Below are 26,644 nucleotides of genomic sequence, written 5' to 3'. Positions count from 1 at the left end.
TTGCTTCGCCCAAAGAAAACAGCCTCTGAGGTGGCATACATGACACAGCACCTAAGCCATAATAAGAGATGTAAATAAAAAAGCCCTAGGTGTAATATAATGCATATTGAAGATGAAGAAACTAAAGGTCTGCAAACTGTCAAATCCTGATTTAATGGTAGCAAGTCAATATTAACTCTTAGTACAAGGATTTCTGTTCCTAAGTTTTTATTCCAAACTACTTCTCTCCTTCAGTAGCACCTCAGGCTAAAAATTAAATTCAAGTTTTCTGCATCACATTCTATACAGTAAGACACACAAAACATACACACATCAGATTTTGTCTCACTCAGATCTGAGGCTGTGTGATCAAAACTGTTTGATGGACAAAAATCAATTAATATATTTTAAAAGCCTTCTTTCTTTGCCAAATCAAAGCAGTAGTTTTCTAGTTACTTCCTGTCCAGAGGGACTGAGATAACAGCTGCATCAAGGCTGCAGCAAATCCAAAACTTTCTGGACAGACCAGCCACTTTCCATCTTTCATGCCACACAGCAAGTGCCAGGACTCTTCAAACAGGCCAAAATCTGATTTCACATCCTGCAAGTAAATTCTTATGTGGGGACCACACACAAGTGCTGAGCACTTACAGGCAACAGATAGGAAGGCTCCACATGGCTGTGGACTGGTGCTGCCTGGCACCTTATCAAGGATGTACAACCCTCATCTGCTTCGGATTAGAAAGATGAGAAAAGGCGGGAAGGCTAACAATATTCTGCACATGTTAATGAACCTCTGAAAATTGTCTCTGCCAACCCCAGAAAGATCCAAAACATAAAGCAAAGGTAAACATTAGTACCTCTCAGGTAAGTTGGGTTCATCACCACCCCTACACAGCACTTGCTGCTCCTTGCCTCTTGCCTGAACCTGAACCTCCCACAGATCCTCCTCATCCACCATAAAATCCACGCTAAATATATCACAGGTTATGTGTGACTTTGCTTTTTATATCCAGCAATTTTCTGACTACTAGAAAAGGCATGCTTTCCTAACCAAGGGTATTCAGTGCATGGCAGATATGTAGCTACTTCCAATGGCTTTGTTATTTCTGCACTGGAGAGGCAGCAGGAGATATCAGTTCTCGTATTCAGCAGAGCACACACATGGCACAGACAGAGCCATAAGGGACATTCTTCATCTCTTGGTGGTCCTCCATTACATCCTATGGCTCAAAAAAAAATTAAGTTCTGCAATTCAACCTTAAGTAAAGTATTCAAAGGAAAAAAGGCAAACAAATTTTACCACCACAACACGTCTGCTTCTGCAAGACAGTAGTTTGCTTTTGATTTTCATAATTCAGTCTTAAAAAGCTCCTCTTCCTCAAACTTTGAGAGCACTTCCTGTGTGACTCAGATCTTCTAACTTTTGGGCATTCTCTTTTCCAGAAGAATGGTCCCATGCTAACAGTCTGAACCAAAATAGACCTGAATTCTAATAAAAGATCAACCTGAAAAATAAATAAATTATGTACCTCACACAAAACTGCCCTTTTCTAATGGAGACTTCTGCCAATGGCAGATGGAAAGACCTTTGAAAAATAAGACATCCCATATGCCATCTGCAGCAACTTTGAGCTTTACTACTGAAATTATTCACTCTTTCCTTCCAGGCTTTCACCTTTACATGACCTTGAGTAACACATAAAGAGGATAATACATAATGTGCAGCTTCTTGGGATACTATTCAGTAAAACCTAAGGAAGGAAAATTACTGCTAGCTGTTTTCTCAATCCATTCGTGCATTAGTGTGCTGAAACACATATTTGGCACCGTTGAAATCAGATTCAATGTACGTTTTAGCGTAGTTAGGAGGAAAGCTATTTTAATTTGTTAGTTGCCAGAATGTAAAATCCTGAAGGGAAAAAAGCTTCCAGCAGAAAAACAGATCTTAAAGGGGAAAGATATTACCTACTTTCATAAAAAACAAAAGAAGGCTTAAGGTGGACCAGGTTAAGTACAGCTCCAAGAAAAGGAACAGCCCTTTCTTCCTCCACACGGCTGATGCTGGTGTGGGACTAACAACACAAAATGTAGCACCTTGTTCATCAAAACCAAACAAATTAACAGCAGCATAGCAACTCCTCAGCTGCCAAGAAACAATGGCTCTGAAGCTCTTAGTGACGTATGGGGAACATGCTCCAAGTTTGAAGCATTTACCTTTGGATATGCAATGGCACCAGATGTCCAAGATTTTTCTTACCTGCAGACCAACACATCAAAATGGCTTTGATAACGTTCCCTCTGAAAGCTTGTGTGCTCCAAGTCTGCAGCTCTGTGTCCCTCACTTCTAGATGTGTGCCCAGCCCATTAAAGTGGACCTGAGCCGAGGGGTGGTTTTACCCAACCAGCAAGAGCACACAACCCCACGTTCACGCCAGTCCTGTGTTTAGTCAGGCTACAGAGAAGTAGGACAAAGTCATCCGATGCCAGAGCTTGTATCCCTGGCTGCCTGACCTCCAGGCAGTGCATGGATTCTGCATCACTCAAACCTGCTTTGGTTTTACCCTTGTGGGTTTTAATAATTATGCACATACACAGAGAGCTTGCAATCAGTGTACCCTGAATTAAATTTTAACCAATAAATGAAGTATTAAAAGCCACAAAATTTTTTATAACATTTTAATTGTGTATTACAGAACTCATCTGGTAACACCTAATTATAATTCTAAATGAGCATCAATTAACAAGCTATTTTACGGTGCCTAAGTCCAAAATAAACAAGGTCAGGACAGTCCTGCAGAAGGAGCTGCTAGTATGCACACTGCAGAAGGGAGGCCAGTCTATGCTTGGAATGTACTCATCCCACAATTTCTGCATCAAACACTGAATTTTAGAAAGTGTAGGGAATATCACTCATCATGTACAGGACTTGCTGTATCACTGGATCCTTGTCAAGAAATGGGCAGCTCTGCTCCTCACATACCACCCACAACGCCAGTGTGAAATTCACATGAAGTGACACACACCAACACAGTGTCCCTGATGGGGAAGGTCAGGGAAGGTCCAGTAGAATCAAGTGCTCTCACCCATCTCATGTAGCAAAGATCCCAAAATGGGATGGGTTGAGGACAGACCAATGAAGAAGTCTCTCCTCTTCACACAGAAGCTGTAACACTCCCTGTAGTAAAGGCAGCCCATCTATTGCTTGAAAAAAATCAGTTAATCTTTCAGAATCATCCACCACTTTTGAGCAGGAGAAAGGTAGATACTGTAGACAGATCCACAGATTTCATGGTAGAAATTCTAGGACATTCCCCACTGACCCGGATGCTCTTCCAGAAACTTCTTGGAAGAATCTTGCCTCTTTACTCCACTGCTAGTAAGCCAAGTCTTTCTACCTGGTAAGCATCCAGTAAGTGTTCCAGAAATAGTTCCAGCAGAGAAGTACCCCACTAGCAATATTTTAGGGGTCAACCAGCAAAGGTTCAAAGCCCAGAGGCTTTATTTCAGAATTCATTACCCTTTACTGACAGGCTGGGTTTAAATTTTATTTTCATATTTTATCCTTTAAAAAGAAACATTCTTTGAGAATTGAAGTGTGAGGAAAAAACCTCAGCCTAAATTATATGCAGTGTACAAGGTAATTTTCTCTTTTCAGAGGGTAGACAAGATTTCTGAAAAGGGCTTTGAGACAGACTCATGCATCTTTTGGTTTTTCCTTTAGATTTTTCCCGTGTCCTCTGAAGAAAAATGAATCCCAAACCTCTTCCACAAAGCACAGGGGCCATTCCTGACTCTAGAGGAGGAGGCAACAAAACAGGAACTTTCCTGATGCAGCAGGTATCTTCTCTGTCTGAAGGAGCAATGCATTAGATATTCTTAACTGACATTACAGACATGGAAACATTTGGAAAAGTATCAATGATCAGCTTTTTAAGCAAAAGAACAAAGTACCCAAGGCACTGTCAGGGCGAGATCAGCAATCCAACTCTACAAGATGCTGGCAACAGAAAATGTATTTTATGTATGCAGGTGGTTTGTAAGAAATAATTTGTATACAACCCTTTTAAAAAGAATCCATGAAAGAATTTGAATAGCTATCCCTCATGAAGCAGTGCTGTTCAGAATAAAGCTTATTCTGTTCTCCAAGCTCACAGACAACATAATTCCTGACAGATTAACCCCCTGAGGACACCAGCAGTGTAAGTCTGCTTAAGGTGCTGCAGATTCCCCACTGCTCTGGTGTGCTTCTGTCCTACTCACAGAGCACTAAAGCCTCACACCAGATGGGTCATGGTGGTGTAGATCTCTGTGAGAAAGTATCTTAGGCTTGCTCTTCCACCGAGACTCACAGGCTTCAGACAGTCAAGTCAACCTGCATTTGTCCAAATGAGTATGCCTGAGACCTGGCATCTCCTAAGGAAGCCAGGGCGATCTGTTGTCTGACAGAAATATTAAAAATACCAAATAAAAGTATGTCTCTCCCTTGACAGTGTTCATTAAAATCCAATTAAGACTCAGAGCTAACTGAAACAAAGTGACCATCCCTGGCAAATGGGACCCTTTCTGAGCAAAAGCAACATGAGAGCTCCCAAGGGCTGAAATAAACAGTCAGGGCTTTACACATGCAAGCATCCCTCTGGTACCCTTCTTTGCCAGCAAACATGGAAAACCCTTACCCTCTGATTACATGACAAAGGTTTTGGATACACTGCAGTGTCTATCACTTAAAAGTTCACCACTGACTACCAGACATTTAACCACTGCCACATGCCTGTCCTGACAACCTTCTCCAGGAAGGGGATCCACAGCAGGACTGTGCCCCAAGTCCTGTTTGGTGTTCAGCTACAAGATCAATCCTGACTCTGTACCATGGCTGGGAGGAGGGCATCCTTTCAAGGGCCTGGCAAACTCCATCACACAACCTGCAAGTGCCCGTCCCGCAGCCTCCTCCAGAGCCTTCGCTGCCCAGCAGCACCAGCAGTACAAGTGGAGCCAGCAGGACTTCATTTCTTAGCTGTGCAAACAGGAAAAGGAAAGCTGATCAAACCACTGCCTGAAGAGAGAATGCACCAGGAAAACCAAGTGAAACTACAGGCACAGCAGATTCAGAGGCAGCAGCCATCATGAAGACCAAGACTAAATAACTACAGACAGTCCTTTGCATGAACCACGCAAAGCTGATTATTTTTTTCCAAGAGACCAACTACCCTGGGAAAGTGCACCATCCCCAAAACCCTTTCCATCAACTGTCCAAACGAGTTGCTTGAAATTACTGGAGGCACAAGCTGCAGCTGCTTGGCTCTTTATCTTTGAAAGCATGCCACTTGAATTTATCACACTACATGCAAGTCAAACTTTATTTAGCCAAACGAGAATCCTATAAGCCCCCTTTTCCTCACCAGAGAGTGAGAACAAGCAGAACAGCTAGTGCCTTCTTGCTTTACTGAATTCATTATATTAAACCAAAAGCAATGTCATCTTAACTTGAAAGGACTTTTAAAAGAGCTTGAAGCAATTCTGCTGCTGTAGCATTTTTATATTTTGGATTAACTACAAGCCCTTTTAACCCCTCCAAGTTTGTAACAGCACGTACTCATATCCTCCCTAAGCTTTCAGAGCAGCCAGCAATCTCTGAGCAGTTAGCAAGCTGAGAGTTAAAGCACACACCGTGTACAACTATTGTAATTTGACTCCTCTACAAGTTAAAGAAGTCCAAGTTTTAGGTATTTTTGTCCACAAGAAAGGACCTGCAGAATCTTGCAAATTATGTCAGACGTTCCTCATGTCTTCACGTGCAATTTTCCTGATTAATAACCCAGGCTCACAGGGCAATGAAAAGGTCAAAATCCTTCTACAGGCAACAGTGCTAAAATACTATTAAATGTTACCTTTAAAACATTTCCAATTAGCATTAATATAAAAAGATTTCTATCAAGAGATGTTATGCAAATTCATCATTATCATCACTGACTTTTTAAACTGTTATTCAAACAGGATTTTTTTACTTGATTGTTTTCGGGGTTTGTTTTTTTTTTTTACCAGTAGAGTATATCAGAAGGTATAGAAAACACCTTAGCAGCAACTTTCTTGAAATGAAATATTTAAAAAAAACACCCAGCTACCAATAACTAGTTCTGTTTGATGTAGTTTGTCATTTCTCTGGACAGCTGAAAGCCTTAGGCAAATGTGCAGAGAAAAACAGTAAACCATCTCATCCATCTTCTGTCTATTAAACCCTGAGTTTATTCAAGTGGCTTTGAATCCTGAACTACACAAAGTCTTCTGAACCATTCCACGCCCAGCAATTGAATCTAGGGGGCAGAGATAATGCAAAATGTCCTTTATGTTTATTAACTTCTGAAGAAAGCATCAGATAACAAACCCTTTCATCTCAGCTCACACAGGTGAAGAACAGTGAGAAACAACAATGGCCAGAACCAGACCAACTCCAGCATGGCGCTACCAGAAAATCCTTGTCAGGTGTTTGATACAACCCCTGCTGAGAGCACCTCTGTCACTCCTGGGCTGTCTTACCCTGCCTGCGGGGGACACCATTTGCAGAACAACCAAAGAACCATGAGTAAGCGCTTTCAAGCTTTTTTCTGACTCTGCTGTGTTTTCAGAGCAACGGCTGCATCTCGGGGACAGCCGTACATGAGCTGGAGATGAAAGGTTGCCAAGCAGTGCCAAGATATCTCAGACTAATAGTATCTAGGGGAGATGGAGATGGATGGAGTCAAAGATCAAACTGCAAACACTCCCAGTTCAACATTAGTTTGAAAAGGGCTGTCTTTACTCTGTCCATTCACAAAAACATGAGGAAGGAAAAAGCCATTTTTATATACAAAACTGTATTACAAGAGTGCCCTAGAGGCCACTGCAGCATTCATTTTCATACTAAAGTCAATAAAAATACAACGTTCTTATTTAGATTAAACAGGTGCAGCACCAAGGGGTCTCACAGCAGCATTTAAGACCTTGTTGAGAGCATGGCCTGCCCTAATTGAGGCAACCAGCCTAATCAGGAAGCCGACATGGGCAATTTGACTGCAGTAGGTCTAGCCCCAGAGGTCTCATACATCACTGCCTATGTCTCCATTTCCCCTCCCTTTGCTGTCTTTCCTCACGCATTTCCTAATGCTCAAGTGTATATACCACAACAGTTGAGAGGATGCAATTTGTAATCTCAATTAGGCACAACATGAGGTAGCCAAGTTGATTAAGAAAGAAGGGGCCTAAATTAGCTTACTGCCCCTTTACGAGAATTCATTTCTATTCCAGCAGTGCCTAGGGTGGTGTGTCCAGTCCAAAACATAACAAACAGATGCACTCAAGAGAGACTGACATTTTTCATGTGGCATGGCAGGGGAGCTGTGTGCCTGTGAGGGTGCATGCACTTCAGCCTACCTGATCCATTAGCGCATGGTCAATAACAAGCAAAGTACAGCCTTTCCTTCCCTTAAGTAAGACACTTATCTATTACAACTCTACAAGCTAGGGTAATTAATCAAAAGTCTATCATACCATATAAAATGAAAATGGCTCAAAGATGTGTCTGTTCACATCAATTAATTATTAAAGGAGCATTAGCTGAAGCTTTTCACCTGCCATTTAAAAGTTCAGGCTAACATGACATGACACGCACACAACCACCGCAGCACAGTCTGCACCTCCATTTCCCCCACCCAGTCATCCCAGTTGTGCCTGTACCTGCTCTGTTTCTGCAGACTGGTTCCAGTAACACCCCAAAATCAACCAGAGCCTGCCTGCTAGGGATGCTCAGGATGTACAGCTGGGGAAGAGTCAGCAGGTAGCCCCTCCAAAACGGCAATCACAACAAGCATTTGCACATGTTTGCCTGACATTTCCTCTTCTGTTTCAAAATAAAGTCCTCAAGCAACAAGGCAAGGGCTTGGTAAAGGTAGCACAAGCATTCCTAGAAACCACCAACCGTGTTGTTTTCAGCTGTGTTCATGCTGCTGTAATCAATGGAAGCACTTAGCAGTGATGAGCACATACCAGCACGAAAAAACACCCCATCCTTTATGCCATGGTTGTTATCTTCTTCCAGACCAACCAATGAATCAAGATCACTGACTGCACTCAGAGGCAAAGCACTGGGAGGGCTGGTGCTTAATTAAGCTGAAGTAAATACACCCTGGCTCAGGAGCAGACTAGAATCACCTCCACAGCACATAAACCAAGAGCAGACAAGAGCACAGGAGCATCAGACCTGCTCATATTTCTACCACTTATGACCCAAGCTTTATTCTAATTGCACAAATTGAAGAATGATTAGCAGTTGTGTGGACATTAAATGCCCTGCTGATGTAACCAAAACAGATTTGCATTATTCAGAACGATTACATAAGGCCATAGCTGTGAAACTAAAATGAATCAAAACAAAAATATACATTAAAAACATAAAGCATCACCCCATAAACAAGGGGGAATGGCAAAACAGCCTAAGTAATAATTTAAAAGGCACACTCTAACATTGTGATTTCTAAAACCGGAGATGCAGGCACTTTTTTCATGAAACACCGTAAATCCACTACAGTGGTGTTCTCATCCCTTACAATCTCTAAAATTAAATTTTATGGATATAAATACTAATAAAATTCACCCCATCTATGTTTTGCACCAGGCTGCTATGTAAGACTTCATATCCAATTTTATGATAAATTTATATTTCTGTTGAGAAGTGTTATGCACAACTCAAGATCAGCAGAAATACTGGGTCAAGTTAGACATCAGCTTCCATGAGCCGTGGGAAGTGAGTGGTAAGTGCAACTCTGACAGACCACAGCTGCCTGTGCTGAAACAACTTTATAGTACACTCCCTAATAAACTACCAAACAGGCACCAGCACTCCTGGTGTAGTTTGGAAATTAAATAGTAAGCTACAACTTTAAACACTTTTGCCTCACCTCCCATTTCACACAGATGCTCTTCTTCACAGCTTATCTCGAAGCGGAATGGTGAGAAAAGGGGTATCCCAGACTGGCTGCTAGCCAGCCTTTTCAGGCTTCATTTTTAATACCATTACCTATGAATACATTACATTTATTCGGCCTCCACTCACCTCATTAACCCTGGCAGCAAAGCAAGTAACAAATACAGCTAACAATATCTACTTGATAGGAAAGCCTCACATTTTTCCTTAGCACTTCATCTGAAGAGGTAAATCTCGGGAGGTAAGTCTGTAGCTGTTAACCAGCTATTTCCCTCTCCCCACAGAGGAAGAAATTGTGTTTTTCTCTGACAGCAATATATGATAGTACTGTCATTACAGCTGTTTTAGAACAGCTTTAAACTACACTTGTGTTACAGAACTACCTGCCAGAGCCCTTGTTCAAAACTTTCATCTCTCAATATATTGTTTCAATGGAAGCTTTTAGTTTCAACTGTCCAAGTCATCAAGTATACAAAAGAATATGCATACCTAAAAGTAGAGGATACAAATCCACTCACTGCATTCAAAATACAATTCTCAAGCTCCTTCCCTGGGGCTTTCCCAGACTGGATGACTAGATTTCATCCATGCTATGAGACAGCAGCACAGGGCTATAAAATCTCAGAAAAGGTTCCCTAAAAGCAGGGATGAGCCAGTGCATGAGGTCTTGTTAGGCATCCTCTGCACTGGGATTGTAGCCTCAGCTGCTGTGACTCCCCAGATTTTCCTTAACCAGCAGATCTCACTTCTTCTACCTGAGTCCAATAGAGATCTGCTAAGAGTTTCTTTCCAAATGACTTTTAAACATATGCACACATATTCACACGTCATTTGTGTGTATTTCACATCTGTATGCACATATTTCTATAAAAATGACACCGTGCATGTATTTTATAGTGAATGCATTGTGATTTTCTTTTTAAAATCTCCAACACCCCTGTTGTGCTTCGCTTTTCCAGCTGATACAGTGGAGCAGAGTGGCTGTTTTGCCAGAAGCCAAGCAGATCCAGAGCTCCAACCCTGCTTTCAAGTGCAAGAACTCTCACAACCTTGTCAAGTGCCTTCATCTCTGCACCTTGCACTCCCCAACTATAAAGTGATAACACTCTGCCTCCCTGACACTATTTAGTGATAACAGATTTTGAAAACCAGAAAAATAAACAAACAAAATCCACTATGAAACTCTGAAGAGCAAATACCACTGTCTTGAAAACACAGATGCTTATTCCAGTTACCAGGCTCCTATAAAAACAGAATTACCCTGCAAACATTTTCTGCACTAATTTTAATCTTAAAATGCCACTAAAACTTTAGTTTTAATTGCAACAATTTATACCACTACTTTGGAGAGATCTGAATTGTAGTTTTTCTACCCTAAGCCTAAAAATACAGTTTCTTTCTTATAATCCCGTAACAACAAGAGGTTTTGCTCTAGGAGAACAATGAGATACAAAATCAAAATAGTCATCTATCCATTGATAGTGCAGAAACACTGTATTTATTAGCACTTCTACATACTGATTTTAGACTAACCTCTTTCTCACAACAGTAACAGCATAAATGACCATTTCAAGAACACTGTCATCCAAATGTCACAAAACAAAAGAGAACAAATGATACATCTACTTCCCTGTGTCTCCTCTGGCATTTAGAAGCTGGCACATGAGCAGAATAATCCAGCTCCTGTGCCTCATCTCTCCCTTCAATGCCAAGGCAGGCTCCGGGACGGAGTGAGGATGGGAGCTGCACCAGGAGGTCCTGCCAGTACTCCCCATCTCTGCAGCAGTTCCTCCATTTTGCAGAAGAGAGGCCGCTCAGCACACTTCTTCCTAATTACACACCAACAATTATCTGGAATCTCGTTGGACTGTGCATGTCACCTGTTAACAGGGCCCCGTGAAAAAGGGCTAAAACTGGATGTGGCAGATGGAGCTATATATTCTGTCCATCTCTGGAGAGCAGATTTGTAATGCAAAACACTGAATTCAAGATGAGACCCATGGATACAAGGAAGTAATCAGAACCAAACTGATTAAACAAGACCCAGGTCTCAGCACAGCAGACAGAATACTAAACAGAAACAAAGATACCTCGGAGAGGGAAACAAACCATGCATGGAGTCACACACCAGCCCAATCTTCCCTGAACCATGTGGCTCCCTCCTCAAAAATCAGACCATTCTCCTAAAAACTCACCAAGGCCAGAAACATCCACATTCCATTTCAGGCCCGCACAGAGGAAAACCTCGGGTTCTTGAGCTGCCTGTTTTATAATGGGGAAGCCCAGGGCAGTGCTGGCATGATCCACATGGCCAAAAATAACTGTACCTGTTGCACAGCCCTCCAGTTCAGATTTACAGTGCCCCAAGTCAGAGGACTAGTCTGGATTGTTACCCCAGCCTCTCACAACCTGGGGCACATGACATTTCATGCAACTACCACTATCCTAAACCCAAATCCTGTTTGACTTGAGCAAATCTGGACTCAATGTCTTAAAAGAGCAACAACTAATTTTTTCACCTTTTTTTTTTTTTTTTTTTTTTTAATCTTGTCTTGTCTTGGCTCTTTTAAATAGTCTTCTAAGACAACCAGTATGGGAGGAATCCAGACTGATGCCCGGTACAGACATCACGACATGGAAGAGATGCACTACTCTGTATCTGCCCAAGAGATGTGCTTTGATTCCAGCCCAAGTACTGCTGGCTCCCACACCCAGTCACACCTTCTTGCTCTGCTCTTCATGCAGTATTAAAGTGAGTTTTTAAATCCTTGCATTGGGAACTGTGTTGTCCCTTATCAACAGTGATCTGGCTTCACAGACCTCCCACTCGTTTTGCTTCATGGACTAATGGAAGAAAAGAATTAAACAGACCTCTGAGCTCCTGAAGCCTCTCTCTTACAAATACTCCACAGACATATATTTCTCAGCAACACCCTTGCTCAAAAACTCATCAGGAAAAGTATAATTTAGACTTTTAACACTTTCTCCAATGAAGCACAAAAAAACAACCACTCTTAAAGATGGTTTTGCTTTGCTTTCTCTCAGCAAGATGCTTACCCCTTGGACAGCTGCAAACAACCTCATACACTATTCCTCTGTCTTACATCTCCCTGCTAAATGGATGATGTCTCACAGCCTCACAAGAATAAACATATTCTGACACACACCAAAAAATGAACCAACTAAGCTATAAGCAAAGACTGTTTACATAATGCTTTGCAGACACCTTTACATTGTCTGAGCCTCATAGCCAGTTTTGTTTTGAGCTTATTTTTAACCCAAGGTTTAGAGAGAAGAAGAAAAAAACAAACTTTCAAATACCAGTACAGTGCTTGTCCACTTTGCTTTGCTTTTGTGCAAGCAAAAATAAATAAATAAATAGAATTGTCTTATACCCAAAATCTGCTGCTTCAACAACATCAGCACTGCCTGGCCATTACAGTTCAGTGCCTAAGTGAACCAAAGAAACTGCAGTCCACTGTCCCTTGCAAGCCAAGGCGCAGCACAGCCCACCTCCATTGGCTGTGCTGGCACTGACAGCGTGACAGAGCCCCAGGTCCAAGGGCTGGGAGCGATGGCCTGGTCCCCCCTGTGCCCCCCAAAGCACATCACTGCTCCCACACCACATACACTATTTGAAACTGATGCACCTGCAAGCTCTTGGCTGATGTGATTGTAGGCACATGTAACAACACAGTCTTGAAAATATCTAACAGGTTCCCCCCGTAGCTAATGAAGGGGAAAATGGAAGAAAAGCAGCAATAATTCTACTCATGACCTGCAAACACTAATGCCTAATCTTTTTCTCGGGGAGTTGGAGCAATAGCATGAAGAAGAAAAGACAGGCATTGGTGGAGATACCTTTACTCCACAGGCTGCTCCCAAGTAAAGCACCATGCCTTTGTGCCAGGCACTGCCTCAACACCACAACCCCAAACAAGACAAGACTTTTTAAAAAAATAAGATTAGTTATTGCTCTTTCAAGACATTCCTCAATACTGAACACACTGCTCCACTTCTGTGTTCCAGAGCTCTGCTAGCTGTAAAGAAGAGTTAGGACCAGTACTTTGCAATGCCAAGTTCAGATCTTTGGATGGAAGATAAAAAGGAAAGTAGTATTACAGAGTACAGCATGATATCTCTCACATAAATAACTTAAAAATCACCATTTAATGATAAATCTCGTCATCAGGAGCATCAAGCACAGCACGACTGTGCCGAGGGAGTGGGGAGTGGATGAAGGCAAGATATCGTCTCTTTCTTTAAACTTTTAATAAAAATGTAGCAATGAGACTGAGTTTATTTTTGTTAGGAAATATGAAGAATAAAATTATTTCTATTACTAATCCAGATGCTTTACACATGTATGAGTCTAGTTATTTGAGATTCTGCCCTTGAAGTTATAAAAGCATGTTCCTACTTCTTCTTCAAGAGAGGGCATGGCCAGCTTCCATTTAATATGGACAAATATGATTTCAGCATTATTCATCACTTCAATTTCAATAATGAAATGAAAATTATTTCTGAAGCTGAAAGTTTAGAAATCTAACTACCTCCCATTATTTTCTAGTCCTCTAGAAGCTGGCATCCTCCAAGAGATTTAATGGCCAATAAAAAACTCTCCACTCTCCATCTCAAAACACTCTTCCTGTAATGACCAGTTGTCTCCTTGGATAACACAGACAGCAAGATGCAAATGCAGCCACCAGTGCATACACTTTCTGGAAAAAGTACCTGCAAGAGCTCTTCAAGCTGAAAATTTTATCAATCACAAGCCTTCACTGCAGAGCCAATATATCTATATCAATCCATTTTGAGGTTACATCTTTTATACTTCAAACATTTTGAACAAAAATCTAGAGATCATCCAAAAAAGCTTTAAGTGATAGTATCACTGGAAAATCACTGAGAACATTACTGAAAGCCAACTGTCCAGTATCTACAAAGGAGAGGGGGAAAGAAAAAAAAAATTTTTTTTTTTTGAGACTTGACTTCATGGTGCCAAAGCTCTTCAGTAAAATGGGTCAGTACTAGCACTGATACATTTGAGAGTGCAACCATGTATTTTCAGATACTTTAACTTTTACTTCAATGCTTTCAAAACCCATAGCAAGTTCTTTATGAGAAGCAGAGAACTCTTGGACATCCAGACAGGGCTCACTGCTACCAAGGCTTTCACAAGTCCCCAGGTTTTCACAATAGTCTCTAGTGTAACAGCGTATTCATCTCCTGGAATCAAGGCAATAATTTGCTAAGCACATCTTTCTGCAACACTGAGGGCTTAAGCAGTGACAGTGCCTCAGTCCAGTCACCTCCCCAACTGCATCAATAGTTTTGTGCTGTTGATTGGATCAGGGAACCACTCCAAATTAAAAATAAATAAGAGGGAGAAAAAGAACACAATTCTCTTTGACCTAAAGCAGACTCCTGATTTATTACTCTGCTGCTAGTGACAAAACAGGTTTAGAGTAAGAAGGAGGAGATGGGCAGAGACTGGTGAAACCCAGATCATCAGTGCAAGAAAGGTTCTATCTACCATAGCAGCCCAATTACTGCACACTGTAAAACCTCTAAAAAAGTATTTCAAGGCAGTGTTTTGATTGATTTTCCTCTGCAAAACAATCTCCCACCTAGGGTCTATGGTTACATTTCAATAACATCAGAAAAAAATAATTCAAAAAACCATGTCCCTCTGCAGAAAACAACCTTTAAGGAAAACCCCAGCACTCTTCCATAACCAGAACAATACTCTTCCCTCATCAACAACACTGCCAGGAGGTTTAAAACCCTTTGCCAGCTTTTCAGAGGGAGAATCTTCTGGTAAGTGTTGGTTTTCAGCAAATCACTTTCTATTTCTCTCTCAGACCAGAATCACTGCCACATGTTCCCTTACCTTTTACAAGAAACTTAAAATAGAAACTGCAGTTTTCAGAATTTACAGCTCAGGTGGACCAAGTTCCTTCAAGTAGCACATGTGATAAAGATCTATTAATGAGGATAGCCCCTCTCTAAAAAGACAAACCTTTGAGGATTTCTCGCCTTTCTCAGCCATACCAAAGGCTGTGTCTGTGCCCTGTCCTTTGACCTGGGAATCACAATGGCAGTGTGGAGGCAAGACAAGACCTGTAGTTCCCTAACAACCAGGGAAAACCACAGAGAACAACCCACAGGGAGTGGATTATATTCTCAAAAGTTCTTAAAACATTTTCCCATTTATTCTGGGAAGTGGTTCAGAGTTCATCAGAAAACTCTGAAAAGAGCAACATGAGGTAGCACATGATTCACATCCAATCCTTAGATGTTGCTTTCTAGACAAGTGTTCAAGGCAACAAGGCTGCACCCTACTAAAAAGCTCATTTTTATAAAGCTTAATAGAATGTTAAAGTCACGATAATTAGGGCTCCTATCTCATTCTCAGAGCCTACAAATTGCTGGTCAACATTAAAAAAAAAGTATTTTTTAAACTAAATAACCTGGAGAATATTTTGTTTCCTTCTTCCTTTACCAAATGATTAAATAGAGAGATCAGAGGCTCAGGTTTCAGCAATAGATGCTTTATTTTAAAGTCTTAATTCTTCCTGGCAAAACTCTGATATGTCACAAGATTGGCTTATTGATTAAAACATGAATATGTATCCCAGGTAACTTTTGCTTTGAAATAATGAGATTGTAATCTGACTTGCAACATAGTTGTTACTCCTGTATCACCAATGAGCACAGTCTTTTATTATCAGCTTCTGAAATCCTTTGCACAATCTGGTTCTTCAGCACTGTGTGGTTTGCACTCACAGTGGCACCGAAGTGTCTCCTCTTAAAATGCCATTCCCAGTTCAACACTGTTGCAATGTATTTAAAAACTACACAAGGAAAAGAAAACGTGCTGCACAGTACAGCTTTCTTGCACTCTGTAATTGACTTAATAATTTCCATAAACCCCAGTGAGAAGTTACCAGTTTGTCAATCTATACTCTTCCACATAGCAGATTTTGGGAAAATGCTTTGAAAAGGCTGATTTACTAATTCTGCCCTAGCTACCACTTCAGCAGCAGATGTCATCTAGCCCAAGAGAATCATCTCATTTAGAAGAGCAAAATGCAGCTAACAAAGCTACTCTAAATTTAGTTCCACCACCAAGGAAGGAACATTTATGAGGACATGGCAAGTTTGTGTTACCAGTACAGGTGCAACCCGAACACCTCATCTACACCAACATGAGTTGCTACTAGGTTTAAAATAAAATACTGAATTATGGATATACACAGAGCCTACTGTATCTTGGTACAATTGCTAGAAACTCCATTAAGGTCATAAACACAGAGATAGCTGACAAGAAGCTCAACAGAAGGATAGATGTTCTCCCAGTAGCAGAAAATGCTCTTAACAACTACCTGTGGGATTATGAAAATAGGCTACTTAAGTATCTGCTGCTATTAGTGATTCTGCCTGCCAGATCTACGAGAGTTTTCATTTTGATTGCATGCTTGGAATGTTTCTTCTTTTATCAAGGGAATATAAACACCAGTGTTTGGGGAGGACAAACAAAAAACATCTCCTCAGCAGGGACAGCAGCCACCCTCACAAGCCCAGGAAGAGTATCAGTGACCTGTGGTGTCAGCGTGTTACAGAGGACACAGTCACTAAATCACTACAGTGGTCACTTGTAAGTGCAAGTGGCACAGACAGGGGTGTCTGAACACAAAGACATCTCCAACCCAGGGACTTCACCAACCACACAAAGAAAAGGAGATTAAACATCCTGGGGAACAATGAAGGACTCCTGCCAACACCACAGCTTAAAGTGCTCTAAGAAAGAAAATTCTGCCTGATCATCACATGTGATCCTTTTCCCTAAAATTACACATTTTTCTTGTATTTGTACACTGATTTGACTTTTTTTCCTCCTTTACTTGTGCAGGAGCTACTATATTCAAGTGTTTACAGAACTTACCGTTTTTCTCACTCTTTCACCCCTGCCATGTCATTGTCATAAAACTCCCTCTTGATTCCAAAAATACTTTATACAACCCTGCTGCGTTCACATGAAGACTTTGAGGACCATCAATAAGATAAAGGAGCACAAGATGCATCCACTAAACCAAAATTATAGACTGCATCTTAGGTTTCTAGAAAACAAAGGTTTGAGTGATTAACATGTAATGATTTCTGAAATTAAATAATTGCAGAGAAACAGTGCTGCTTAAAGAAACCAAGAATTCCATGCTAACAAAAATTAGAGGTAATTATAATGTGTATGTAAAGGGCACAGCATTCTGAGTGTTAAATCACCTTTAATTATGTTTTCTGGATTTGTAACACTGACATTTGAATTCCTAACACTGCACTGATCCTCCATGTTAAATCAAACATGCCAACAGCTCTATTCTGAATCACCTTGAAGGCTTGCAAAACAGAGCTGTGTTTGAACACATTTATCTTTTTCCTTACACTCTTTCAGCTATTGAGTGAGACCACAATGTATACTTCTGGAGTCATAATTGGTCACCAAAGCAACAGCCTGGATGCCAAAAAGCAGGATTTCAACTCGACTGCACAGGGTGGTGGAAAGAGAAAGGTGATTACAATACCTCCATTGTAGCCTTGATCCTGTGACTCAGACCCTCGGTGAACTACAAGTCATTCATGCACTGAATCCAAAATGAGTAACAGAGAAAGCAACTGAAAACAAGACTTTGTTTTCTTTTAACTTCTGTTCCTGGTACTAATGGCCTTTAAAGGGTCTGGGCATTAATCCTGGATTGCAACAAGAGAGAGGAGAAAGATCCCTGCCCAGATTTTTCTCCTCTTTAATAAAATTCTCTAGAAGTTGTCAATTTTCTATTTATTACCAACCCTCAGAAAAGGAGGTCTGCATGCTCCATGGTTAGTGCACAGCACTGACAGTAGATCTGGAGTTCCTTCAGCACAAAGTAAAACCAGACATTTACACACCAGAGGCCTTTTCTCATGTCATCAGCAAACTGTGGCTGTATGGATCGTGAAAAAATACCCACTTCTCATACTGTTATTGCTTAACCCCTTATAAAGAGTTTAGGTTTCTTTCCAGCTCATATTCTGCTATACAAGGACTGAGATGGGATATTTGTTTTCTTTTCCCCTTTCTTAGTGATGGCCTTTTCCTCCCATATGCTAAGGCAGCTGTTTACCAAGTTTCACAATCCAGCTAAAAGAGGCTAAATTAAGAAATTTCCTTTGCTTGCCTCCTCTCTTTTAAAGGTGTTATATTACTCCCTTTGCAGTTTGTGGTTCAAGAACTGCAGCTGTTAGGAAAAAATGTATTTATGTACATAAACACATTATTGAAAATATTTACATTAATTAAACTGTGACACAGAACCCTGTCCAGCTAGATCCCTGGTCACTATGGCTCATCTGTTGCAGAGCTGGCAAGCCCAGGGATGAGGATGGGCAATGTTTCACCAGCACTTTTCCTGTGTGCCCACCCTGCCAAAGCACCAGCACACCTGGACCATCCACCCCAGTGCCTGAGCAGCAGCAAATACCCTTCTCCATCAAACCCATCCACGTGTTCTGCTGCTAGGGAGGAAGGAGAGATGAAGGGAGACAGCACCACCAGAGTCAAGTGTCCCTCCAGGCAGAGGTCAGCAGCTAACTGGGCAAGCAGAAAGACAAGAGCAGCAGGGCTGGGCAGGGAGCTCCAGGAGCAGCAAGGTCCTGCCAGCCCCAGTGCCCTGCTGCCCGTGTTCATCACTGCCCCGGGTGTAGTGAAAGCACTGCCTTCCTGCAGACCTCAGGCTGACAGCACAGCTTTGTGAAAGGTGTCTAGCACATAAGATTTGCACTTCCAAAACCTCCAAGCAACTCCCAGCTGCTCCTTTCAAACCTGCCATGTGCCATGTATTTCCTCTGTTTCCCAGGTAAGAAGAGGGCTGCAGACATCCAGCATCAAACACTGCAGCAACAAAAAGCATCTGCTGTAACAACTCAAAACAACAGAGTAAGAAAGGCAGGTTAGGCTGGCATTTCTCAGTTTTCACTTTGTGATGACCTAAAAAAGATCAGTTTTACCTATATAGATAAGACAACAGGCGACTACCTCACTCCTCTGAGTAATACTTAATAAAGATTTGATTTGACCTCATTTTAGCTGCATTGGAAAAAGGCATCTCAACATCAGTAATAACAAAACAGTTAACACCACCACTCACTGAAATGTTTCTGTATCTGCCAACCCTAAATACCTTACAGTCTGCAGATGGGATGGTTTTATTGTTTTTAAATATACTGAAATGCTTCTGTATCTGCCAGCCCTAAATACCTTACAGTCTGCAAATGGGATGGTTTTATTGTTTTTAAATACACATAGGCACGTACTTCTTAATTATACTTTAAACCAAGAACAAAGGTCAAACATATGCTCTTAGCAAGAGGCAGCTATGCAGTCACTATGTTCTGTAAACAACTCCCATCACTTCAACCATTACCAGTAGACCTTTAGACTTCTGCATTTCTTGGCCCTTTTCATATTGGAAAAACACCATTAAAACAGATTAAAAGTGCTATTCCAGTCAGACCACTTATCTAAAGCTTGAAGAAAATGTGTACCTGCAATGCTCTACTTCAAAACAAATGATAAAATCGACTGTTATTTCAGACTCTTAATCCTGGAAAAAAATATTCTCTCTAATCAGAGACTACTAAATCTACTCTCTCTTCTATTAAAACTACATATTTACATAATCATAGAACTGTTTCAAAGGTGCATTTTCAGGATGGATACACAGAGCCCTCACATATGTTCATATATGATGAATTAGATTAAATAACTTTAATAAGGAAAGAGTGTACATAAAGTACAGTTTTACAATTAACATATGCTTTATCTCTTTTTTCTAAGGTGACATTTAAGCTATATGCACGTATCAGAGCTCTTTATCTCACAATGCCATTTTCCCCCAGAGTATTCATGTCTCACTTCAATAAAATATCAGCACACACGGGCTTGAAACTGGCTTTACCTGCAGCAGAGACAATTCCCAGACTATCAATTTGTAAAAGCATTGGGAAAGCTGTAAGAACAATATTGATAGATGGGCTCTCCCACATTTTCCCTGCACAAGTATCTGCTCTGAAGCCACCTTCCCCACAAATTAGTCTTTGCAGAGTGAATAGACAACAAATCCATTTCGGTCTTGGAGACTTCAAAAGAGTGAGCATGGGGTATTTCAGGTTTTGGGATGGGTTTTGTTGTTCTTGTTGTTGTTGTTTTCCCCATCCTGCTTTCCCTAAAGTAAATTAAACTTTGAACCATGATTTCAGGAAAAGGTAAACTTAGCCATCAGCGCAATTCACTTCTCTGGAATTTCAGTAACATTCAGGGTTTTACTCAGTGTGTAAAATACCCAGACCTGTTTCCAGAACTCTGAAGATACAACCCATGGGCAATGCTCATCCACAACCAGCACCTTGGCTGTTTGCCAAGTCTGGGGACTGCACTATCACCAAGTATATACTTCTGGTTTAAATTACTTGCATCTCATTTGCTTTCCCTCTTTGTATCTGAAGGAACAGACATAGCTTTAGGTCTTCTTGCAAAAAGGTCCTGCCGTAACACTACAAAACTAAGGACAAAAGAATACCAACTCAGTTCAACAGGACAGCATCTGTCCTATTACAATTCTCAGGAGGAAGCCAGGGATGTACTTGGGGAATGGAGCTGTCCACTCCCACCTTATCTGTGGACTGTGGTTTTAACCTTGAGCCTATATTTAAACTGAGGGCTCATATTAAGCAGCAACGAGCACTCCCAAGCTCAGGACATCAGTGTCCTCGGCAGCAGAAGGTACAGCATGTCTGTTGTCATTACCAGGTGTGCTTTAATTACTGCTATTACCAGCAGCCAGGGAAGGGCTGCAAGGCAGCTACTCTTTAAAGAGAAAAGGCAGAGCAGGGCAGCAGAGATTACTCCAGCAACTGTAAATACTTTGCCATCTGCAGAGTCACTGGAATTAAATAACAATTTGGAAAATGCTCATTTATTCCCTATCCACACCATGCACACAGGCACCTATGCTGACCATAGTGCCATGGTATCATCAGCATCTCCAAAGCTGCCTGATCCATAGGCCACACAAAGTAAATACAAAGAAATATAAGCAGAGGCGCACTCATGGGTGGAGCAAAGGCTCACCTATACATAAAAACAAACAATATTTCAACCAACTGTTATTTTTATCCATATGTAAACAGAACCACAAAGAGAAAGTAAATCTTCTGCCTTGCTCTTGCTGTAAAACTATGGGAAGAGAATTATCTAGTGTGGCAAAGGAAGGTACGTTTCTTAAGAACAGAACTGAAAATCCAAGCCCTGCACAGAATGTGGAGTGTGAGACACTCAGCCACGGAAAGGGCTCCTGCAGATACAATGATCTCAAATCTATTAGGCCATTCTATAATGGATACAGCTGTCAGCATCTGCTCTGATGCCAGAAAGCAGTACAGGCTTTGGAATCAACACCAGATCTCTAGGCAGTGCTAGGGACTGCACTGAAAATGCACATGCACAAAATGCACAAAAAAAAAAAAAAAAAAAGGTACATGAATTTCTGAAAAATTCTACAATATGGTACCAGGATCAACAAATTCAGTGAGAAAAGGTCAGGGCAATTCAGCATTTTGGAAAAAATCCCACTTTAGTCTCTGTCCTGGCTGTGGACCAAAAGGCAGCAATGCCAAGTGCTGTCTGCCAGGCCAGGAGAGGCAAGGAGACCCTCCCCTACCCCCTGCCTGGGGGCAGCAGGGACCTGCAGCCAGCTGTGGCTGGGGAAGGAGGTGTGACAGCCAGGGCAGCTCCAGGGACATGCAGAGGGGTGAGAGCTCCTGGACCATTAAGGGAAGCCTTGCTTTTGCCACCAAAATTAGCATGTTAGAATAACTGAAATTCAGAGACTCTCTCCTGTTTCTGAGCAGGGATCAGGGGTTTTTCTCTTCACTAGAAATGACTTACTCTGATCTGATTCAGCTTTTGGAAGACAGTGAAAAGCCCTGACTTCCAAACAAGTAAGTTTAACAGATCTGTGCTTCAAAGTAGGTGGGTTAAACTACAAAGAATTATTCATTCTCCACAGTTACTGGCCACTGCCATTCCTTTAACACTGGGATACCCATCTAACACATACAGACATCAATATACATTAATTTAATCCACAGGTCCCTCTGCCCCCGGATAAAAGGCCAACTTTAACCCTATGCTGCTGCTGGAAGGACAAGAAAAGCTCTGCAGGAGCAATGGAAAGACCTTGTTTCTTCACCTGAAAGCACCCATAATTAGGAAGTGATGGATGTTGCTAGTAAAAGTGAGTGATGTTTTTCAGGAGGTCTCTCATCTGTAACTGCACTGTTTTCAGATAAAATAACCCTTTCTGTCAGGCAGTGTCAGGAATGTCTACAGCCTATCAGTCACTGCTATCCAACAAAAAATATGACATTTTTGTCATAGTATCTGTAGTGTACACTGTATCAGCCCTCCCTCATTGTGTGCCTCATCAGTCAGGGTCTCCACCCTGGCAATACCAATAATTGGTGCTCCTGAGACACACAGATAAAGTGAAATTTTAAAAAACCTCAATGCCATTGCATGTGTTACACAACTCCTTTCGAACAAAACACCTTTTATAAGCACGTAAAATCATATTTGCCATCTGGACTTAATGACTATCAAGCAAAACTCAGGAGGAAGACCCGCTACTGCTGCATGCTGGCCTACAAAGCGGAACCACCACAAGAAATAGCTTGGAAGGAACTCAACAAGATAAGCGGGATCATTTCCAACTCGGACACCATAAAATTTCACACTGTAACAACTTCATTTACAAGACTTTGACAAACATTAAACAAGGAGAGCAAATATCTAACACAATTAACTGAGATTACACATATGGCCTAAAGTCTCCGTGCCACTGTGCAAGTGCCAGGAGAGACTGTCCCAATAGGGAAAATGGGGCAGCTCTGTAACTAAGTGCCCCTACAGACTGTCACAGCATCACAGAAAATAAACCCTGCACCACCACAGCTCTGAACAAGGCAGCGTCGTCAGCTTTACAGCATGGCTTCAACAACAAAATAAAACCAAAATCCCCATCAACATGATTAAGGAAATGGGACAGATGAGCTAGACAGACCGTGAGCCTTTGGGAATTCTTTATGTGATCCCTGTCAAGCATCCTGGCTATGTTTTTAACTGATTAAATCAGACCTTGACAGAAAACTTAAGGGTCAATTTCTCAATATTCTAATATTTGCATGGAATTCTTGCTAAGGTTCTTGCAACAGATGACCACTCTGATGACAACACACTCCCTTTCTACAGGTCACCTTACAAAATTCAATGGAGCTTGAGAGTTGATGTTTCATTACCTAAAAAAAATTCTTGATCTTTAAACACAATGTATATTAATATTTAACCACTGCATGTTAGAGATTACATATCACTATTACAAGCTCATAGCTATTACTTTTGAAAAAATACTTTGCAAAAACACTAAGAAAAAAATAGATGCCGATGTCACTGATCACATGTTTTCTATTTATTGTGATGGGAAATAATCAGCTTCTCTGATTAGATACATGTTTATTATATTACAAGGCAACAATTTCCTTCAAGCACCCAATCCAATCCATATGCTTGGCACAAACGTTTCTTAAAGGCTAAAAATATAAACACCTGTGTCCTAGAAAATAAACTGGTGCTTCTAACAAACAAAATGTTGAAGCATAGAAGAAATTTAAACATTTGATTACACTGTTTCCTCTTGACACCTGACTGAGAAAACAAACATTTTTGTTTTATTAAGGGAGGCTAAGGGAAGCAATCCCAGTAGTATCTGGCCCTTCTGAACCACTGATTACCTGGAGAAGCACTGCCACTCACCTGAAACACACATAATACAAAAATTTAATCCTCTAAAGATGAGGAAGGAAGTAGCTTATTAAAACTCTGAATAAAGCAGGTGGGAAAGCACCTCAGCATGTCCAAATCCATGCACAAAGCAGGAGTAACTCTGAAGTCAGACCATGTTGTCCAGAGCCTTGCCCAGTTGATTTCTGAATGCCATCTAAAATAGGAGCACTGCAAGCTCTCTGGACTCTTGCTCAGTGCTCTTCACTCTGAAGCTGAGCTATAGAAACTTTCCTTGCTGCACTCCGTGCACTTTCCCTCTTTTCCTTTCCCCACACTCCCCATGGATAACCTGGACACTGCCATCACCCCACCCACCTGCCCAGAGTGGGTGACCATGCTCAGACCCTCCCTCCCCCATGGCTAGGTAAGCACTGCTCCCCTGGACCCCACTCACATGTCTCCTGCTCCAGTCCCAGCCACCCACAGTCTTCTGCCTGATTCATCTGGTTTTGGCACCTTGCTGGACTTGTGACCACCAGTGGGATTCAAGCTTCCCCATAAACTAGGACCACCTCTTGTCCATCCCTTGGCTGAGATGGCAACTGACCACTTGGTCTCTCCATCCACACGCTAGTCAGACCCAGCTCCAGCAATACCCACTTCCCATCCTAGCCCCCAGCCTACAGCCAGCCCACGTTCCCTGCTGCACCATCCTGGCCACAGCACCATGTCTGGAGCCTCAGCAGCACTGACAGCAGCACCATTACCTTTAATTACAGAACTGGGTACTCCAGACGCAGCTTGTCCTCTCTGCAACTGTCAGCTTGGGTACAGGTGGTGATCCAGCGCCTGTCCCAAAGCAGCCTTCCTGTGCTCTGCAGCCCTGCCACGTCCTCACCGTTTTGTATTTCCTCATTTCAACTCATTAAGTTGTAAGCTGCAGATTTCCACATGCCTTTTCAATCTACCATAGCCATTTAACTCTGAACTATGCTTCGCAGTGCTTAAGCACCTCTCAGTCTGGACTTACTTGCAGATTTAGTTAGCATTCCCTTGTCCACACCAGTAAAGAGAACAGCAAATAAAGCTCAGCCCAAGACAAACATGGGTGTATTCACACAATTCCTCGTGCCATCTCCCTTCTTCCCCTGATTTTCACAGTAACTACACTTCAAACATGGTCCTTAAACAATTCTTTGTTTACCATATTATTAAATACATATATTTCCTTACTCCACAGAAATGTCACGAGGTTTTATCAGAAATTACTGAAGTTACAAGGTAACATCACAGGTACTGCTATCCCCAAGTCCTTATTTTCTTATCCTCCAGATTCCTAGAAACTGATTAAAATTTTTATTCCAATTCTCTAAGCTAGACTAACTAGTAAGTGTGTAATTCCCTGGATCTCCCTTTTTCAAACTGAGGTAATACCATTGCCCTTTTCAGTCCTTCAGGATCTCTCCTGGCCTTCCCAATTTCTAAAAGATAATTGTAAATGGTTCAAAGGTTGCTTGGCTAGTTGCTGATGTACCCTAGGGCAAATTTCATCAGGCTCTGCCTATTTGAATACACCTATCTTATCTCCTTTTTCTGATCTATCCTTTTTCTACTCTGCACTTTACTCCTATCACCTTGTTTAAATTAATTTGAATTAATGTGAAGACACACTCAAGCAATACAATAGCTCAACAGCTACATTATATCCTTTTTTTTTTTTTTCCCCAGCTGTAACGTTAGCAAGAAACCAACTCCACATCATGCACGTACTATGACTATGGCCTTCTAGAGATACAGAAGAACACTTAAAAAGATTGGTCTGAGCTAGACTGAAGATTTCAAATGGTTTAGACCAATCTTCAACCTAGGGTGTCTGAAGGGGAAACACTAAGAAATGTCAATAAACTCCTTGCCTGTGCAGGAAGACTTAAAGAGAAATTCTAACTGCATTTTACAAGGGACTCTTTTTCAATTACTAAATCAACCTGGTTTAGTTTTTTAAGTTAAAAAAAAAGAAAAATAATCCAACACTTCCCCAGCAGATAAAACATCTGATAATCAAATGCACAATTTCCTGCTGATTGCTGAAGTTACTCAGCACTGATCACTGCCATGGGTACTGAATTAGAATGACCACTGGTCCAAACCAGCAAGTCCCGCTCTTCCATCAACACTGACAGGTATCCTGAAGCACATACGATTTTAATGCATCCACCTGTTCTAGCCAAAATTTACCTTTCATCAGCTGGAAATTATCATCCTCATGGCTGAGACGTAGCAAGACACTGCAGGATCACTGCTAGTCTGCTTCTATGCAAAGCAAAACAGACAGCTTTAGATCATCCTCTGTGATTTCTATTTTGTTTTTCAGCAAAATGAACTAGACATGGTTGTGTGCTGTTACCACGTTTCAGCTCAAGCACAGTAACTTCTTAAACTGCATCATTTCCATCCTCAAAGACACGTCAAGGCTCTGTTCTGTGATCCCCCAGGCAGAAGATGCAATGTTAATGGAGATTCTGGCTGTCACTTTTAAAAGCAGTTAATGATTTGAATGCCTCTATTTCTGGTGTACCCAACTTGAAGTTTTTTACAAGGTCCAATTTTCAAGAAATGATGAACACTCAAAAGCTGCTGGGTTGAGGTTCCCACCCCACTTGGTGTTTAAATCATTTTACCCAGTATTTCTACCCAGAAAATCCTTTTGCAAGACTTAAGCCCTAGTACTAGTCAAAAGAAGGGGAAAAATCATATTCTTTTGCTAGCTGTGATGAAAATGCAACAAATCCATGCATTCTTCCAGTTACACAAAATACAGCAGCCTACCC

At 41.4% G+C, this 26,644-nt stretch overlaps 1 protein-coding gene across 9 annotated transcripts in view; it reads right to left on the bottom strand.

Moving 5' to 3' along the window:
* The window catches only part of PTPRF (protein tyrosine phosphatase receptor type F), a 376,425-nt gene that overhangs the window by 255,053 nt on the left and 94,728 nt on the right, over positions 1-26,644 (bottom strand). Inside the window, exon 1 of one of the 9 annotated variants that reach the window (XM_014250753.2) lies at positions 24,584-24,841. The exons of the other annotated variants lie outside the window; for them this stretch is intronic. The gene's annotated coding sequence lies outside the window, so the exon portion shown is untranslated. Of the gene's footprint in view, positions 1-24,583; positions 24,842-26,644 lie in introns of those variants that run through there. 9 annotated transcript variants of the gene reach the window in all.

The sequence above is a fragment of the Pseudopodoces humilis genome, chromosome 10 (assembly GCF_049639895.1).
Source record: "Pseudopodoces humilis isolate 2021_Gansu_Grassland_sample_001 chromosome 10, ASM4963989v1, whole genome shotgun sequence".
NCBI classification, from domain to species: Eukaryota; Metazoa; Chordata; class Aves; order Passeriformes; family Paridae; genus Pseudopodoces; species Pseudopodoces humilis.
The sequence above is the reverse complement of the archived record's forward strand: the minus strand, read 5'-3'. Positions and strand labels throughout refer to the sequence as shown.